An 18,385-nucleotide genomic window follows, 5' to 3' on the forward strand; every position below is an offset into this window, starting at 1 on the left:
AGTTTTAAAATATAGATTCCAAGTTTTAACAAAACCTACAGAAACTCTCACAATACCTCCACCCTTGACTATGCCATTTTTGAATGCCTTTCATTGAAATGTATAAAAAAACAGAAGTTGAAAACATTCTAAAACACATTTTCCACACACATCCCCCATTCCCGATTTACTTGTGGTTAAAACAATTATGCTTTGTGCCATCTTTGCTCATATAACTCAAAGTTAGAATTGTGATAAAGCACCTGCAATAACATTATTTTTGCACGAAATTTAGACAATCCTTAAGTGATAGGGCTGCAACAGTAAACTCCAATGGAATATTCTGACATTCTGGGTTATAAATTCTCCACAAAGGTTAGTGGGTTATGATCAGTACATGCCAACGTTTCTCTGTAATCATGGCAAATGCAGATTTTGAAATGTTTAAGAGCCAATAATAGACCCAACATTTCTTTTTCCATGGTGGAATATCTTTTTTGATGTTGATTTATTTTTTTGAAAAGTATCCCACTGGTCGTTCTATGCCCAATTGATCATCTTGTAACAGGACTGCACCAACCCCCTGGTCACTAGCATTAATTGCTACCTTGAAAGGCTTCGTGAAATTTGGAGCAGCCAACACTGGTTCATTAAAGTGGCCTTGAGCTTTTCAAAAGATGCCTGGCACTCCCCTGACCACCCTACTTTGGTTTTCTTTTTCTGTAGCAAATCTATTAATGGAGCAGCTACAGTGCTGAAATTTGGTACAAACTTCCAGTAGAAACCACACATCCCCAAAAACCTCTTGGTTTCTTGCTTTGACTTAGGGGTAGTGAACTCCACCAAGACTTGTACTTTCACCTTTCTTGGCAACACTTGTCTTTGTCTAACTATATCCCAAGGTAGGTCACTCTCACTTTTGTGAATTCACTTCCAGCCAAATTTACCACTAAAATGAGCTTCTTGTAATTTTTTTAAACCGAGTTTCTAGCTGTTTTAAGTGTTCCTTCCAAGAATAGACTGTATACCAGCACATCATCAGAATTAACTATAGTTAGGAACACTGACTACCACTTGTCTCATTAGTCTCTCAAAGGTTGCCAAAGCATTTTTTAGCCCGAATAGTATCACTCGGCACTGGTAAAGATCGTCTGGTGTGACAAAAGCTGATATTTCTTTAGCTTGGGGTGTTAAAGGAACTTGCCAGTATCCCTTTAACAAATCTATCTTTGTATGTTAAGATGCCTCTGCTTGTTAAAAAAAGGTCTTTGATCTGGGTTCTTTGTTGTCCTGGTAACCAAGACCCTTGTCTTTAAGTGGAGTTGATGTAAGGTCACCTGATTTCTCGAATTCCATTTTAAACAACATTAAAACCAGTTTTTAAAACAGTCATGCTACAAAGTCCAGCGTTCAAAACAAGCCTCACACACTCCTCCATTCACCACCACCCTTCACTCACGTAACAAAATTCTCGATCAAGGACTCCTACTTTCATAAACTTCACCTCACCCTCACACACAGTTTCAAGCCTCACATTCACACCTGACAGCTTGCACACACTGCCAGGTATTCATCAATGACAGGTACATTGCACCACACTCACTGAAACACTTCCCTCTCTCTTGCATGACAAGGTGGTGGTATAACTAGACTGCAGCAGCTAACCGGCGGGTGTAGGCTCGGCTGTTTGTCCCCACCTTGATGGAGGAGACAGTGCTTGCAATTATTGGAGTAGCCGTAACTAATATCATGGCCAGAGATGGGGCTGAAATAATAGCAGATGTTCCCACTTAATCCACCTTCTGACATCCCACTTCCCCCTCATCCCACAATCTCTTCTGATTTACAAGTCACAGATAGTGTCAATATGCACCACTTGCTTTCCTTCTCAATCTCCTACCCTTGTGCCTTTCTCCTTTCAGCTACCCAAGAACGGTCACCTGGCCAGACAATGTTATGGGCGTGTCAAGTCCAAGAGCAGCAGGAAACTGATGACAATGAAATATTGTCACTCAATATCACATTCACAGCCACTAACTCAGATATTGATCAGAGGTGAGATCTGCATGTGGTGAGACACCAGCCACAAGGGAAAGGATAGCACAAGTACCAATGCGCTGTCGGGCAAGGTCACATAAGAGTTCTGTTGCAGAGGACTCAGATGAGGACTTTGATGGGGCAGAGTACAGACAAAGGCTGTTGGTTCAGCACAATGAAATACTTGGTGCATTTTCAGTCCCGTCAGAAAGCCTGCGGTCGCTAAAGGCCTGCTTGTGTCTGCAAATGAAACCCGACTCGAGCCAAACAGAACTACATCTGACCCGAGCACAACCCGAGTCCTTCGATTTTTTCCCGCGCCCGACCCGACCACCGGAATAAAGTTGTTTATATTAAAGAGGTTGTGCTCTACCTTGGATGAGATCGACAGTGCAGACCAGTGCGGAGTCCAAATGCACATACCCCACCTTGGCATCCTGGCTGTCAGTGTCCGACCCAGCCCGAGTCCGAATGCCGGACTCGGAAGAGCAACCCAACCCGACCCCGACATGTCATCAGGTTGGTTGGGTTCGGGTTGGGTAGCGGTCACGGTCAAGGAACACGGAGGAGCCGGTTCCAACTTGGCAACTTCCAGCACCCAATAACAGTGGATGTTAGAAGGAAATTTCTACTTATTTTTTATTCGTTCATGGGATGTGGGCATCGTTGGCTAGGCCAGCATTTATTGCCCATCCCTAAGTGCCCTTGAGAAGGTGGTGGTGAGCTTCCTTCTTGAAATGCTACAGTCTTTGGGGTGTAGGTACACCCACTGTGCTGTGAGGAAGGGAGTTCCAGGGTTTTGACCCAGTGACAGTGGAGGAACGGTGATATAGCTCCAAGTCAGGATGGTGTGTATCTTGGAGAAGAATTTGCAGGTGGTGGTGTTCCCATGCATCTGCTACCCTTGTCTTTCTAGGTTGCAGTTTTGGAATGTGTCAAATGAGCCTTGGTGAGTTGCTGCAGTGCATCTTGCTGACACTGTGCGTCGGTGGTGAATGTTGTTGTTGGTGGATGAGGTGCCAGTCAAGTGGGTTGCTTTGTCCTGGATGGTGTCGAGCTTCTTGAGTGTTGTTGGAGCTGCTCCCATCCAAGCAAGTGGAAAGTATTGCATCACACTCCTGACTTCTGCCTTGTAGTTGGTGGGCAGGCATTGGGGGGACAGGTCAGTTAATCGCCGCAGAACTCCCTGCCTCTGACCTGCTCTTGTAGCTGCAGTATTTATGTGGCTGATCTGGTTTTTTGTCAATGGTAACCCAGGATGTCAATAGTGGGAGATTCAGTGATGGCAATGTCATTGAACACCAAAGGGAGATAGTTGGAGATGGTCATTGCCTGGCACTTAAGTGGCAAGTAACATTGGCACTAAACATCAGTCCAAGCCTGGATGTTGTCCAGGTCTTGCTGCATATGGACACGGGCTGCTTCAGTACCTGAGGAGATGCAAATGGTACTGAACACTGTGCAATCATCAGTGAACATCCCCACTTCTGACCTTATGATGGAAGAAAGGTCATTGATGAAGTAGCTGAAGATGGTTGGGCCTGGAGATCGGCACAACATCGTGGGCCGAAGGGCCTGTTCTGTGCTGTATTTTCTATGGAGCACTACCCTGAGGAACTCCTGCAGTCTTGTTATGGAGCTGAGATGAAATGATCATCCAATAACCATCTTCTTTCATGCTAGGTATGACACCAACCAGCTAAGAGCTTTCCCCCCACCCGATTCCCATTGTCTTCAGTTTTGTTAGGGCTCCTTGATGCCATACTCGGTCAAATGCTGCCTTGATGTCAAGGGCAGTCACTCTCACCTCACCTCGTGTTCAGTTCTTTCGTCCATGTTTGAACCAAGGCTGTAATGAGGTCTGGAGCCGAGTGGCCCTGGCGGAACCCAAACTGAGCATCACTGAGCAGGTTATTTCGAAGCAAGTGCCGCTTGATAGCACTACCGACGACACCTTCCGTCACTTGACTGATGAGATGGTAATTGGCCGGGTTCCTCGTCCTGTGTTTTGTGTATAGGACATACGTGGGCAATTTTCCACATTGCCAGGTAGATGCCAGTGTTGTAGCCGTACTGGAAATGTTTGCCGAGGGGCGCGGCAAGTTCTGGAGTTCAGGTCTTCAGTACTATTGCTGGAATGTTGTCAGGGCCCATAGCCTTTGCAGTATCCAGCACCTGCAGCCATTTCTTGATATCCCGTGGAGTGAATCAAATTGGTTAAAGACTGGCATCTATGATGCTGGGGAATTCAGGAGGCCGAAATGGTTCATGGGTCATGCAATTTCCAATAATGACCCTTTTTTTAACTTCTAGTTGGTTTCCGCCCCAGGTTTTATTCAAGAAGAATCCATGTTTATATAGCACCTATCATGGCTTCAGATACTCAAACTGCTAAAAATATAAGGGATCTCCCATTTAAGATGGGGGTGAGGTGAATTTTTTTCTCTGAGGGTTGTTAATCCGTGGAATTCACTTCTTCAGAGAGCAGTTCAGGCAGGGTCATTGAATATATTCAGGAAAAAGTTAGATAGATTTTTGATTGACAATGCAGGCAGGTGTTATGAAGGGCAGACAGGAAAGCAGAGGTGTGGCCACATTCAATCAGCCATGATCTTATCAAATGACCTACTTCTGCTCCTAATTTCATGTATGTTCCTTTGTACGGATGTATGTCTTTTCACCATTGACACTCCACCAGTGCCCTTGTTGTTGCCTGTCCGTCAGCCAGCCCAGATTGCCACTTCCCATACTGAGATAGTGCAGTGTGAAGCTGGGCCTTCTAGATTCAGATACTCGAGAGTGTCCTCCAAGGCCATCTGCAGTCTCCCCCAGTCAAGGCTGCAGCCACATTGGTAGCACTGCATAGGAGCACTGGGACAGTCTAAGCACCTGCAATACAGGCATTAAGGGAATGCACAAGGGTGATCACTTGACTTTTGTTTGGAATATTAGATGTTTTGCTTGATAAGGTCAGTTTGCAATGGTTCTGTGGTGGCTTTTATTTCCTCGTTGCTTCCAAGAGGACACTGATGGTCACTAAGGTGTGGGAGTGTCGGTGAATGGGGAATTGGGGTTATGCTCACTGGTACCTCAGTCCATGAGGTGATAACAGACAGCCGGACTGGAAAGGGGATGTGTTTGCCTCCTGCCTTCCTCCTCCTCAGCCGCTCGCCTGATCCCTGGTGGAAAGGGCTGTGCCCTCATGATGTTGAGGTTGTACAGGATACAGCAGACCATGACTAATCGTGACACATGCTACAACGAGGGCTCCTCCAAAGTGGTCCAGGCAGCGGAGCCACTTCTTGAAGAACCCAATCACTTTATGACGTTTCAGATAGCAAACATGGCTTTTCTTTATATGCAGGCTGCCCATAGTGATAGGTGATTCAATAGACAGGGGAACAGACAGACGTTTCTGGAGCCGCAGACGTGAATCCAGGATGGGTTGTTGCCTCCCTTGTGCCAAGGGTCAAGGATGTCACTGAGCGGCTGCAGGGCATCCTGAAGGGGGAGGGGGAACAGCCAGCCGTCATGCTCAACATTGGAACCAACAACATAGGTAGAAAAAGGGATGTGGTCCTGCAGTCAGAATTTAGGGAGCAAGATAAGAAGTTAGAAAACTGGACCGCAAAAGTAATAATGTCCGGATTACTCCCAGTGCCATGCATAAGTGAGTACAGAATAGAAGGATAAGACAAATGAATGTGTGGCTGGAGAGATGCTGCATGAGGGAGGGTTTTAGATTCCTGGGACATTGGGACCGGCTCTGGGGAAAGATGGGACCTGTACATGCCGGAGGGGTTGCACCTGAAAAGAGCCGGGACGGAGTTCCTTGAGGGATGTTTTGCTAGTCACGTTGGGGTGGGTTTAAACTAGTTTGGCAGGGGAATGGGGACCTGAGGGTAGACTCAATTGGGACAAAATCAGAAAATTAATGGACGAGTCTGGAAGACAGAGGAAACAAAGGTGAGAAAATAAAAAAGAGTTTTGCAGTGCTCAGGGGTATCTATTTTAATGCAAGCAGTTTAGAAAATAAAGCTGATGGCACAAATAAACACATGGTCGTAAGATATCCTAGCTATTACAGAAACTGCTATGCCTATGCTGGGACGAGGGAGCAGTACCCCAGGACATGCGCGATGCCAATATCATCACCCTCTATAAAAACAAAGGTGACCGCGGTGAGTGCAGCAACTACCGTGGAATCTCCCTGCTCAGCATAGTGGGGAAAGTCTTTGCTCGAGTCGCTCTAAACAGGCTCCAGAAGCTGGCCGAGCGCGTCTACCCTGAGGCACAGTGTGACTCTCGTGCAGAGAGATCGACCGTTGACATGCTGTTCTCCCTTCATCAGATACAGGAGAAATGCCGTGAACAACAGATGCCCCTCTACATTGCTTTCATTGATCTCACCAAAGCCTTTGACCTAGTCAGCAGACGTGGTCTCTTCAGACTACTAGAAAAGATTGGATGCCCACCAAAGCTACTAAGTATCATCACCTCATTCCATGACAATATGAAAGGCACAATTCAACATGGTGACTCCTCATCAGAGCCCTTTCCGATCCTGAGTGGTGTGAAACAGGGCTGCGTTCTTCTCCCTGCTGCTTTCACATGCGTTCAAGTCTTTTGAAGAAGGAATTTTCCTCCACACAAGATCAGGGGGCAGGTTGTTCAACCTTGCCTGTCTAACAGCGAAGTCCAAAGTACGGAAAGTCCTCATCAGGGAACTCCTCTTTGCTGACGATGCTGCTTTAACATCTCACACTGAAGAGTGCCTGCAGAGTCTCATCGACAGGTTTGCGGCTGCCTGCAATGAATTTGGCCTAACCATCAGCCTCAAGAAAACGAACATCATGGGGCAGGACATCAGAAATGCTCCATCCATCAATATTGGCGACCACGCTCTGGGAGTGGTTCAAGAGTTCACCTACCTAGGCTCAACTATCACCAGTAACCTGTCTCTAGATGCAGAAATCAACAAGCCCATGGGAAAGGCTTCCACTGCTATGTCCAGAATGGCCAAGAGAGTGTGGGAAAATGGCACACTGACACGGAACACAAAAGTCCGAGTGTATCAGGCCTGTGTCCTCAGTACCTTGCTCTACAGCAGCGAGGTCTGGACAACGTACGTCAGCCAAGAGCGACATCTCAACTCATTCCATCTTCGCTGCCTCCGGAGAATACTTGGCATCAGGTGGCAGGACCGTATCTCCAACACAGAAGTCCTCGAGGCGGCCAACATCCCCAGCTTATGCACACTACTGAGTCAGCGGCGCTTGAGATGGCTTGGCCATGTGAGCCGCATGGAAGATGGCAGGATCCCCAAAGACACATTGTACAGCGAGCTCGCCACTGGTTTCAGACCCACCGGCCGTCCATGTCTCCGCTTTAAAGACGTCTGCAAACGCGACATGAAATCCTGTGACATTGATCACAAGTCGTGGGAATCAGTTGCCAGCATTCGCCAGAGCTGGCGGGCAGCCATAAAGACGGGGCGAAAGTGTGGCGAGTCGAAGAGACTTAGTAGTTGGCAGGAAAAAAGACAGAGGTGCAAGGGGAGAGCCAACTGTGTAACAGCCCCGACAAACAAATTTCTCTGCAGCACCTGTGGAAGAGCCTGTCACTCTAGAATTGGCCTTTATAGCCACTCCAGGCGCTGCTTCACAAACCACTGACCACCTCCAGGCGCTTATCCATTGTCTCTCGAGATAAGGAGGCCAAAGAAGAGAAAAGAAGACAGAAGCATGGCTTAAGGAGGGACAGGAATGGCATTTCAACGAGCCTGGTTACAGGATTTTCAGGTGCAATGGGGAGGAGGAATAAGAAAGGAGGGGAAGTATCAATTTTGGTCCAGGAAACTATTACAGCTGTGAGGAGGGATGATATGTTGGAAGGTTCATCAAATGAGGCCATATGGATTCAGCTGAGGAACAAAAACAGGGCAATCATACTGCTGGAATGGAACTATAGACCCCCAAACAGTCAGAGGGAGATACAAGAGCAGATATGCAGGCAAGTCTGTGAGAAATGCAAGAACAATAGGGCAGTAATAGTAGGGGATTTTAACTACCCCAATATTAACTGGGATAGTTTTACTGTGAAAGGAATTGAGGGAGCAGAATTCTTGAGGTGCATTCAGGAGAACCTTTTTTGTCCAGTATGTAGCAAGTCCAACAGGGTATAAGGCAGAAAAGGAAAGCTTATGTCCGACACCGAGAACTCAAAACTATAGAAAGCCAAGAGGAGTACAGAAAGCGGAGGGGTGAAATCAAAAAGGAAATTAGGAAAGCAAAGCAAGGGCATGAAAGAATATTGGCAAGCAAAATCAAGGTGAACCCAAAGATAATTTATCAATACATTATGGGTAAGAGGATAACTAAGGAGAGAGTAGGACCCATAAAAGACCAAAAAGGTAACCTATGCGTAGGGGCAGAAAATGTTGGTATGGTTCTTAATGAATACTTTGCGTCTGTCTTCACAAAAGAGGGGGACGATGCAGATATTGCAGTTGAGGAGGAGTGTGAAGTATTGGATATGATAAACCGAGGGAGAGAGGAAGAATTAATGGGATTAGCATCCTTGAAAGTTGATAAATCACCAGGTCCAGATAAAATGTACTCCAGGCTGTGAAAAGAAGCAAGAGAGGAAATAGCAGAAGGCTTGACCATCATTTTCCAGTCCTCACTAGATACAGATGTCGCGTCGGAGAATTGGAGAACTGCTAACATTGTACCTCCATTTAAAAACGGAGACAAGGATAGACTGAATACTTACAGCCAGTCAGTCTAACCTCAGTAGTGGGAAAACCATTGGAATGTATTCTGAGAGGCAGGATAAACTGTCACTTAGAGAGGCACAAATTAACCAAGGATAATCAGCATGGATTTGTTAAGGGAAGATCTTGTTTGACTAACTTGATCAAATTTTTTGAAGAAGTAACAAGGAAGATAGATGAGGGTGGTGCAGCTGGTGTGGTCTACATGGATTTTAGCAAGGCTTTTGACAAGGTCCCACATGGCAGACTGGTTAAAAAAATAAAGTCCTATGGGATCCAGGGAAATGCAACAAGGTGGATACCAAATTGGTACAGTGGCAGGAAACAAAGGGTAATTATTGACATGTTTTAGGTACTGAGGGCTGTTTCCAGTGATGTTCCGCAGGGCTCAGTACTGGGTCCCCTGCTTTTTGTGTCTATTAATAATTTGAACGTGAAGATAGAGGGCATAATCAAGAAGTTTGCAGACGACACAAAGATTTGCCATGTGGTAGATAGCGAGGAGGATAGACTCAAAAGGAGTCTGGATATACACCTCAAGTGCAGTAATCTGCAGGGCTACGGACCAAATGTTGGAAGGTGGGATTAGAATAGGTGGATTGTTTTTCGGCCGGCACAAAGACGATGGGCCAAGTGGCCTCTTTCTGTGCCTTAAACTTCTATGATTTTACGTGTGCATGGGACGCACACCAATGGCATAACCCAGGTGGTCAGTGGATAGCCCTGATGGCCCAGCAGCCACCCTCTGGTTTGACATGGTGGCTCAGCAGATTGGCACAGAATAAAGACATCTTAACTGCTGCCAGGATACCAGCTATTTACCAACATGATCTACTGAGCATGGTTGCATCCCAACTGCACATTCAGAAAGTGGAACCCTTTGTGATTGTGGTTCATCTCTGCATTTAGACACGACACTCACAAAGCAATGTGTGTGCAATAAATGGCACCTGCACCATAGGGATCCCAGCTATCCTGGTGAAGCTACGTGCACGCTTCGCTGCTTCTCTCTGGTCAGAGACAATGTAATGTACTCCCCTCTCCTGATATAAAGAGTGTCCATCACCTCACTCCTGCAGCAACCAACAGCCAAACTGGGAGATGTTAAGAAATGCTGCCTGCTTCAGTCTGAAAGTATCCCCACACAATGAAATTCAGGGCCATGGTCACCTTCAAAGCCACTAACAGCACCATTCTTGTCCTGCTCTGAGGCTGCAGGTCTGGTTGCAAGAGGTGGCAGACTTCCGTGAGCACCTCCTTTGTAAAGCAGAGACATCACACACACTGATCCTGGCTGAGGTTGAAGTAAGAAAAATGCTTCCAGAAGACCCCAGGTTGATAAGGCCTCCTACTGAGAGCCCTTCTTCCCCCTCCTCCTCTGCCCTCTTGCAGCAGCTTGTCTTCCTCCATGTTGCCTCTGCTCATTCTCCCAGTCATGGCTGCAGACCAAGGTGGATGGAAACTTACTGAACCCATGACCAGGAGCCAGTGGTCTGATCAGAACCCTTGAAGTCAGAACCAAGACCTTCACCACGTGCAACACCAGTCCCCGTCAACTTCACCAAATTTAAATGGCAGTAAAAACTCACCTCTGCAAACTCAGACAGAGCCAGTCGAGATCAGTCAGTAACTAACCTGAGCAAAGGTGACAATCACTTTAAACAGAGCTGATGGGAGATTCCTTCCTGCTGCTAAACACATATTCAGCTGTGTGTTTAAGACAGGGCATTCCGCCAAGCAGCGAGGTTGGAAATGGCAGCGCCGGTGTCAAATCAGCATCACACACTGACTGACGTCATGATCTGCCTACTCTACATACTTGTGGTGCATGCTTCTAACGCACACGCTATTGCCCTCATCAAAATGGTTTCTGGAAGAGGCTGTGCCAGAGGTGAGCAAGGGTAGTGGTCACTTGTTTGGCAGCAAAACAGACCCTGTAGTGCGAAAACTGGAGGCACTATGGAACCAAATTTGTGGCCAGTGTGAGCCAGGAGCACATGGATGAGGAGGACAGTACGATAAGCAACATGAATAAACAGCCTGTACAAAATACTGGAGCTGTTCTGTGAAACTTGCAGAATACATCTTTATTTTCTATCACTTCAAGCAGGAGCCCAGAACCGATGCACAAGTTGCCAAGTGCCATCCATTAGCAGCGATGAGCTTTCATTTTAGTTTATAAATATGGAGAGTTTTGAGCTCAGTCACTCTTTGAAAATAAACTCAGATGAATGTTTAAACAGGTTTGCAACTTGTTTCCCTCCCTGACATTTTCCCATTGCTTGACAACTGTTACTACATCTTCTTGATGTTCCAATATAATCCAGGTCAGATAGGTCTTTATAGAATAGAGGATTCAGAGGAGCAGTGCTTGTCATGACATTTCACTGGAGTGGAAGTGAAGTTGTGCATTATCTATAGAATAAAGGTCTTACTGTAGAGGTGATGAGCGTCAAAAACTGAGAGTCAATATTGTAAATGACATCAGAGCTGTTAGTAAATTCTACTGAGAGCCTTGTGATAGAGACTATGTTATCATTTCCTACACATAACACATCCCTTCTAGAACTTTCAAGCCCTGAGTTTAACCGGAGGGACAGCCAGGAATCTCCTCACTCCGGGCCCGATGATTTTATCACCGGATTAGTATTTGGCAGAGGTTCTGCTCCTCCGGGCCCACAAAGATTCCACTGAAAACTTCAATCAAAATACTTGCCATGGCCTTTTCTGTCCACTCTGCTGACTCTCATTCGATCTGACTGTGGACTTTGAGCCCTCACTAACCTCCTGATATTCTGAATGAATATTGTGCCCAGTTGCTCAGCCTAAACGACTGACACTGAACACGTCTGCGGCTCCGGCTCTGGGAAGCCTCCCTCTCAGTCACGTGGTCGGGCCCTTGAAGTGACCGTTAGTGGCCGGTCACGTGGGAACATTTAAACCGGCTGAGCACTGAAGCAAAGCGCTGGGCAGCTGTAAAATCAAATAGTGTCTGACAAAATAAACCTTACAGCTACCCTGCCTTCATTAAAAAGGCTGTTTGACTTTCCTGATCGATATTTGAGGAGGAAAAGAGGCTGGAAAGACACTTTTGTCATGATGATGTTGCAGGCTTGTGGCACAGTGCTGATGTGATCTACCTCAGAGTGTTAAAATAAAGCTCAGCCAACACTTTATCGGATGAAGACATTTAATTTCTCTTGTTCCATTTTAAAGGCACATTTTCTTGCATCAATTGCCTTGGTGAATGAGATTTCTGAAAATATTTGGAAGTCATCTAAAATATGGTTGTAAAGATTTAAAGGAGGGAACAAGCATTGAGTGAGATGGCTGTGCAAAGCAGACGACTCAGTTGGGATTATCCAGTGTCCTCCACTCCACATCGTGGTCGGCTCGCTGAACATTCTTTAACCATTCCCACAGTATCTCTGTTGTGTTATCAACGTTGTGATCCATGTCAAGCCTGTGGAAAGATGCAGATAAAATCATCATTGGATAAGTAAAGTCAACCGGAGTCTGCAGCCACACCCGACCTCACAGACAAAATGAAAAGAAGCTGAGCCAGTTGCTGCTGACTGCACTGCTTCAAAGGTCAGAAAGCTGGATGGGTTAGGGTGTTGGAGATCCAGATCATTGCTGAGTAGATTTGAGAGGAGAAAAAGCTTGCAATATGGTCTGATCTTCTAAAAGTAAAAGAAAAGTGCTCTCTTCATAATCTTAACACCGTTTTCGTCTTTGAGTCTTCAGAAATCTCACCGCAGCCAACATGTTGCATGTTCCTTGAACCTCTGTGTCTGTATAGACTGTACACAAAGACTGTCACTCAAGATGAGATCAGTAATGCAGTATTGTGGGTTCTTTGTTAATTACTGAGAGAGCAGCAAATACATTGAGATAGTAACTGTACACGTGTATCATCAAGACTGACCAACACTCAATCACATGTTGTGTTACATTATAACTCTTACATAACTAACATGATCTTGTAGCCACACATCTGAATGGTGTACACACACAACAGTTACCTGACAATCACACATGAATGATTCATTGTCGAAAATAAGTACAAAGAAATATTTAAAAAGAAAATGTTTTGATTTTGTTCATGGGATGTGGATGTTGCTGGCTGGCCAGCATTTATTGCCCATCACTAATTGCCTCGAGAAGGTGATGGTGAGCTGCCTTCTTGAACTGCTGCAGCCCATGTGGAGTAGGTGCACCCCCAGTGCTGTTAGAACAAAGAACAGTACAGCACAGGAACAGGCCATTCGGCCCTCCAAGCCTGCGCCAATCTTGATGCCTGCCAAAACTAACACCTTCTGCACTTCCGGGGTCCGTATCCCTCTATTCCCATCCGATTCATGTATTTGTCAAGATGCCTCTTAAACGTCTCTCTGGTACCTGCTTCCACCACCTCCCCCGGAAACAAGTTCCATGCACTCACCACCCTCTGTGTAAAGAACTTGCCTCGCACATCCCCTCTAAACTTTGCCCCTCTCACCTTAAACCTATGTCTCCTAGTAACTGACTCTTCCAACCTGGGAAAAAGATTCTGACTATCCACTCTGTCCATGCCGCTTATCACTTTGTCAACCTCTATCATGTCGCCCCTCCACCTCCGTCGTTCCAGTGAAAACAATCTGAGTTTATCCAACCTCTCCTCCTAGCTAATGCCCTCCAGACCAGGCAACATCCTGGTAAACCTCTTCTGTACCCTCTCCAAAGCCTCCACGTCCTTCTGGTAGTGTGGCGACCAGAATTGCACGCAATATTCTAAGTGTGGCGTAACTAAAGTTCTGTACAGCTGCAGCATGACTTGCCGATTTTTATATTCTATGCCCCGACGGATGAAGGCAAGCATGCCGTATGCCTTCTTGACTACCTTATCCACCTGCGTTGCCACTTTCAGTGACCTGTGGACCTGAACGCCCAGATCTCTCTGCCTGTCATTACTCCTAAGGGTTCTACAAATTAATGTATACTTCCCACCTGCATTAGACCTTCCAAAATGCATTACCTCACATTTGTCCAAATTCAACACCATCTGCCATTTCTCCGCCCAAGTCTCCAACCGATCTATATCCTGCTGTATCCTCTGACAATCCTCATCACTGTCCGCAACTCCACCAACCTTTGTGTCGTCTGTAAACTTACTAATCAGACCAGCTACATTTTCCTCCAAATCATTTATATATACTGCAAACAGCAAAGGTCCCAGCACTGATCCCTGCGGAACACCACTAGTCACATCCCTCCATTCAGAAAAGCACCCTTCCACTGCTACCCTCTGTCTTCTATGACTGAGCCAGTTCTGTATCCATCTTGCCAGCTGCCCTCTGATCCCATGTGACTTCACCTTTTGTATCAGTCAGCCATGAGGGACCTTATCAAAGGCTTTACTGAAGACCATATAGATAACATCCACTGCCCTTCCTTCATCAATCATCTTTGTCACTTCCTCAAAAAACTCAATCAAATTAGTGAGGCACGACCTCCCCTTCACAAAACCATGCTGCCTCTCGCTCATAAGTCCATTTGTTTCCAAATGGGAGTAAAACCTGTCCCGAAGGCAGGGAGTTGCAGGACTTTGACCCAGCAACAGTCAAAAACGATATAGTTCCAAGTCAGGATGGTGTGTGGCTTGGAGGGGAACTTGCAGGTGGTGGTGTTCCCTTGCATCTGCTCCCCTTGTCTTTCTCGGTGGAAGAGGTCGCAGGTTTGGAAGGTGCTGTCTAAGTAGCCTTAGTGCATTGCTGCAGTACATCTTGTAGATGGTACACACTGCTGTATTTTATTGAAGTTTTCAGTGCATTGGTGGTGGAGGGAGGGAATGTTAGTGTATGGGGTGCCAATCTAGTGGGCTGCTTTGTCCTGGATGGTGTCGAGCTTCTTGAGTGCTGTTGCAGCTGCACCCATCCAGGCAAGTAGACAGACATTGGAGGGTGAATGGGCGGGAGGTGGAGAGACAGAGGATTTGGACGATTTGGTGAGGGTGGGTGGAGGTGCGTGGGTAAGGTGCGTTTGGTAAAAAGTGTCATCGTGATGTTGCAGCCATCATGAGGTGTGGGGCATGCTTGATGCACCAGCTGATCTTTTCCTACCTCTTAATTTATATGGTTGCGTCCTATCAAATCCTTTTAAAATTTTATATCCTCAATCACATCACCCCTCAATCTCCTACACTTGAGAAGTTACAATCCATTTTTCATTTGCTCTGAGCTTGAGGAGCTCTCAGACAACAGGGAATAAACCTTGCTAGCTTTTCCTGTTAACTGGCCCTGTAGCAGGAGAGTCCAAGTTCCTTCAGACCACTTTAACTAATCTACAAACTTCTCAAAGGATATGAAGAAGACTTCAGTATCATCTTCTTCAAATCTGAGTACTTACCAGGAATACTTTAAGAAGTCAAAGCTTGTCTCTGAACTAGGATCATTTGAATTATCAGCATCTTCTCCACGATGTAAAGATGATTTTCCCCTAGCCAATTCAATCTGTCTCATTTCACGATCTTTTTGTGCTTGTAGTTCCTTCTCAAATTTTTCTCTCTGGAAAGCATTCTCTCTATTTCTCCTCTCATTCCTCATTTGTCACCTGAAATTCTAACTCAAGCCTCTGCTCTTCCAGGTGAATTTTTGCTGAGGTGACCTGGTCTGTTTCAGGTTCTCGATCTTCTGCCTGTTCCAGTTCTGGGGTGAGGGAGAAATGCTCAGCCAGCACTTTTAGCACCTCGGGTCTTTTTGCCCTTTCCCTCACACGAAGTTCCACCTGGTCAGCTACTGCTCTGAACTGTTTGATGTTTAAGGTAGCTCACTTATGCCAAGTTAAATCATCCTGTTCTTCAAATTATTTCACTTACAGCCAGCCATTCTATTTTTTACTGTTAATATACGCGAAGCCTGCTGCTGTAATCCTTTTTATTGAAAGAAACAATTTCAGCGATTATACTTTTCCCTCTTTCTTCCAATTTATTCTTTTAAGTTCAGATTCAGCTAATTTAAGTCCAGTTGGTTTGGATCGTGGATGCAGTTCCCAATTCTTTTACAGACAGAATTGAGAGAGAACTGAAACCCCTGTTCTTTTCCCTTTACTGCCCAGAATCAGTGTGTTTTTGAAAAGGAAGATTTGTGTGTTTCTGAACTCCTGAGTGTATAGCCAATTTGAATAAGCAGCAGCACGCTTTTCGTCAGTTTAAATAAAGAGGATTATTTTTATTCACATGTTCACCCTGAAAGTCTGACACGAGGTCACTCACCACACACACACTCAAGAAAGAAAGGCATTAAAGAGGATAGTCTACTTTTACAAATTACAAGCAAAGGAACAGTTTGTAATTCACCTGATTTGTCTTGTCTTGGGGAAAAGGCATGCATTGTGGGCCCAGTGAAGAAGGTGTTTTTACTGCTGAAATGTAATTAGGTGAATTCGATAGCCGATGTTGTACATCGAAGTCGTTGCAGGATTCTCTCAGAGATGGATTTTCAGCAAGTCATGAAGATAGTTGCTTGTACTCTCATTATTTGGAGGTTGGTTTTCTGTACTGGTGGATTTGAAAAGAAACAGTCTTGGAGACCTTACAGATATTACAGTTTCCTGTTCTTTTAAGGCACGTTCGTACTGCCTGGTCTGTTTGCTACTTCTTTCCTGAAGATTGTATTATAACGATCTTTACAAGGAGACCAATATAGCTGCCCCACCATGTGACTTCTCACAGCTCCTTTGCCAAATATGGTGGGGGTCTAGTTTTATTAACTCCATTTTGGTTTATTGTTGTAAGATATTCATCCTGAGAAGGGTTAAGGAAATCAGTTTCTTTGTCCTCGGAGAAAACCATTCAATTCAAGAATGTCTCCTGATGGTTTCAGGATCGACGTTGGTGACACCTCTTCATGAGTTTTTGAATACACAGATCAGGCCAGCAGGGAGGTGGGGAGAGGAGCAGAGAGGAGTGGAGAGGAACAGAGAGGTGGGGAGAGGAGCAGAGAGGAGTGGAGTGTGAAGAAGCGATCTTCTGGAATGCCTTCAGTGCTGAACTTACTCCGTTGGGCATTCTGCAGTACTGAAACACACATTCATGAGTAACAAAAGCTGTAAGTTATCGGCTTTGTTCTGCTCGAGGTATCTGAAGATAACTCCCTTGCATATCAAGCTTTGTGAGGATTGTGGAGGTATGAAATGATGCTGACAGTTCTTGAATTGTAGGAAGTGGTTACTTTTCTGGTATGATAGCTTTATTGACCGCCTTAAGGTCAATGAATAGTCTAATTTTGCCATTTTTTCTTTGTTGAATGACTAGATTTGATATCCACAGCAATGAATCGATTTAGTCAATTATGCCATCTGTTCCTAGTCGTTTCAGCTCCTGTGACACTTCAGCATGGATTGCAAATGGCAACTGCCTGAAATGTTGTGAAACTGGTTGATTGAATGTGTCAATGCAAGGAACATGACAGTAGCCCTTGATCTTCCCAAATCCAGTAAATAAGGAAGGATACTGGTGTGTATAATCTGCATCGTCAATCCTGTTAATGTGTGCTGCAGCAGACCTTTAAGCTTGAATCCAAGCCTATTGAAAAGGTTTACCCCATAAGGTTTCGGCCTTTGGCTACATAGAAAATGAACCTGTCTAGGGTGATATTTTTACAGCGTACTGAAACTGTGATCATTTCCAAAACTGAAATGATAATGTACTCATAAGCTTGAAGTGTGTCTGTTGCAGGAGTGAGAGAGAATTGCAAAAAATACTGATTCTAGAGTTTGTCACTCAAAATAAGATACTTTCACGCCAACATCAATAAGAAATGACAAAGGGATGGCTGCGATCTCGACTGAGCTCTCCTTAAAATGACCTGGTGCTTTACTTTTTGTGATGGTATATACATGTTATACCTCACTCTCAGGAAGAGACTCCCCCCATGTGTCGAACTGATGACGTCTTTTTCTTTGACGACCTGCAAATCTTTGCAAAATGGTTCCACTTTAAACATGAATTACACTTTTTCCCTCGAGTGGGACATGGTCTTGTGACTTGATGAGCATTTCCACAATATGGGCACAGTTTTGAAGGTAACTGACCTTGATGGGACACCTTTGATGAGGTTGTTAAAGTCTCTTTGTCCTTAACCCCTGCACTGAAACTGGTTGGAGAAGCTGTGTCTGCAACCCTGAGTCGAAGGATGCATGTTTGTGTAACCTCTTTGAATCTAACATGGCAGATTTGATTTGGACTGCCAAGGTTGTGGTGTTTTCCAAGCTTAAATCTTCATCCTCCATGAGGAGGCATTCCCTAATTCATGGAATTGAAGCCTTTTCAATTAATTGGTCACAAATTAGTTCATTGCTTAGTGTGCCAAATTTACATGTAGATGCCTATTGCTGCAATGCTGCCCGTAGTGTTTAATGGACTCACCATGTCTCTGCGATCTCTGGTGGAATGTATCTGGCTCTATCATCACACTTTTCTTTGGCCCGCAGTATTTTTCAAGAGCACTTACTGCTGTATCAAACTTAGACGTATCTTCTGTGAACTGCTTGAATATGCGCTGTCTTTCTGCTCACAATGTACAGGATCGCTTTCTTGTGAATCGCTGCTGCATC

The 18,385-nt window shown here is 45.3% G+C and overlaps 1 long non-coding RNA gene across 1 annotated transcript in view; it reads right to left on the reverse strand.

The window, feature by feature from the left end:
• LOC137373131 (uncharacterized) overlaps window positions 1-11,831 on the reverse strand; it is a 65,529-nt gene extending 53,698 nt beyond the window's left edge. The window contains exon 1 of the long non-coding RNA XR_010975599.1: window positions 11,508-11,831. This is a non-coding gene — a long non-coding RNA (uncharacterized lncRNA). The remainder of the gene's footprint in view (window positions 1-11,507) is intronic.
• Window positions 11,832-18,385: the final 6,554 nt, after the last annotated feature.

The sequence above is a fragment of the Heterodontus francisci genome, chromosome 8, assembly GCF_036365525.1.
Source record: "Heterodontus francisci isolate sHetFra1 chromosome 8, sHetFra1.hap1, whole genome shotgun sequence".
NCBI classification, from domain to species: domain Eukaryota; kingdom Metazoa; phylum Chordata; class Chondrichthyes; order Heterodontiformes; family Heterodontidae; genus Heterodontus; species Heterodontus francisci.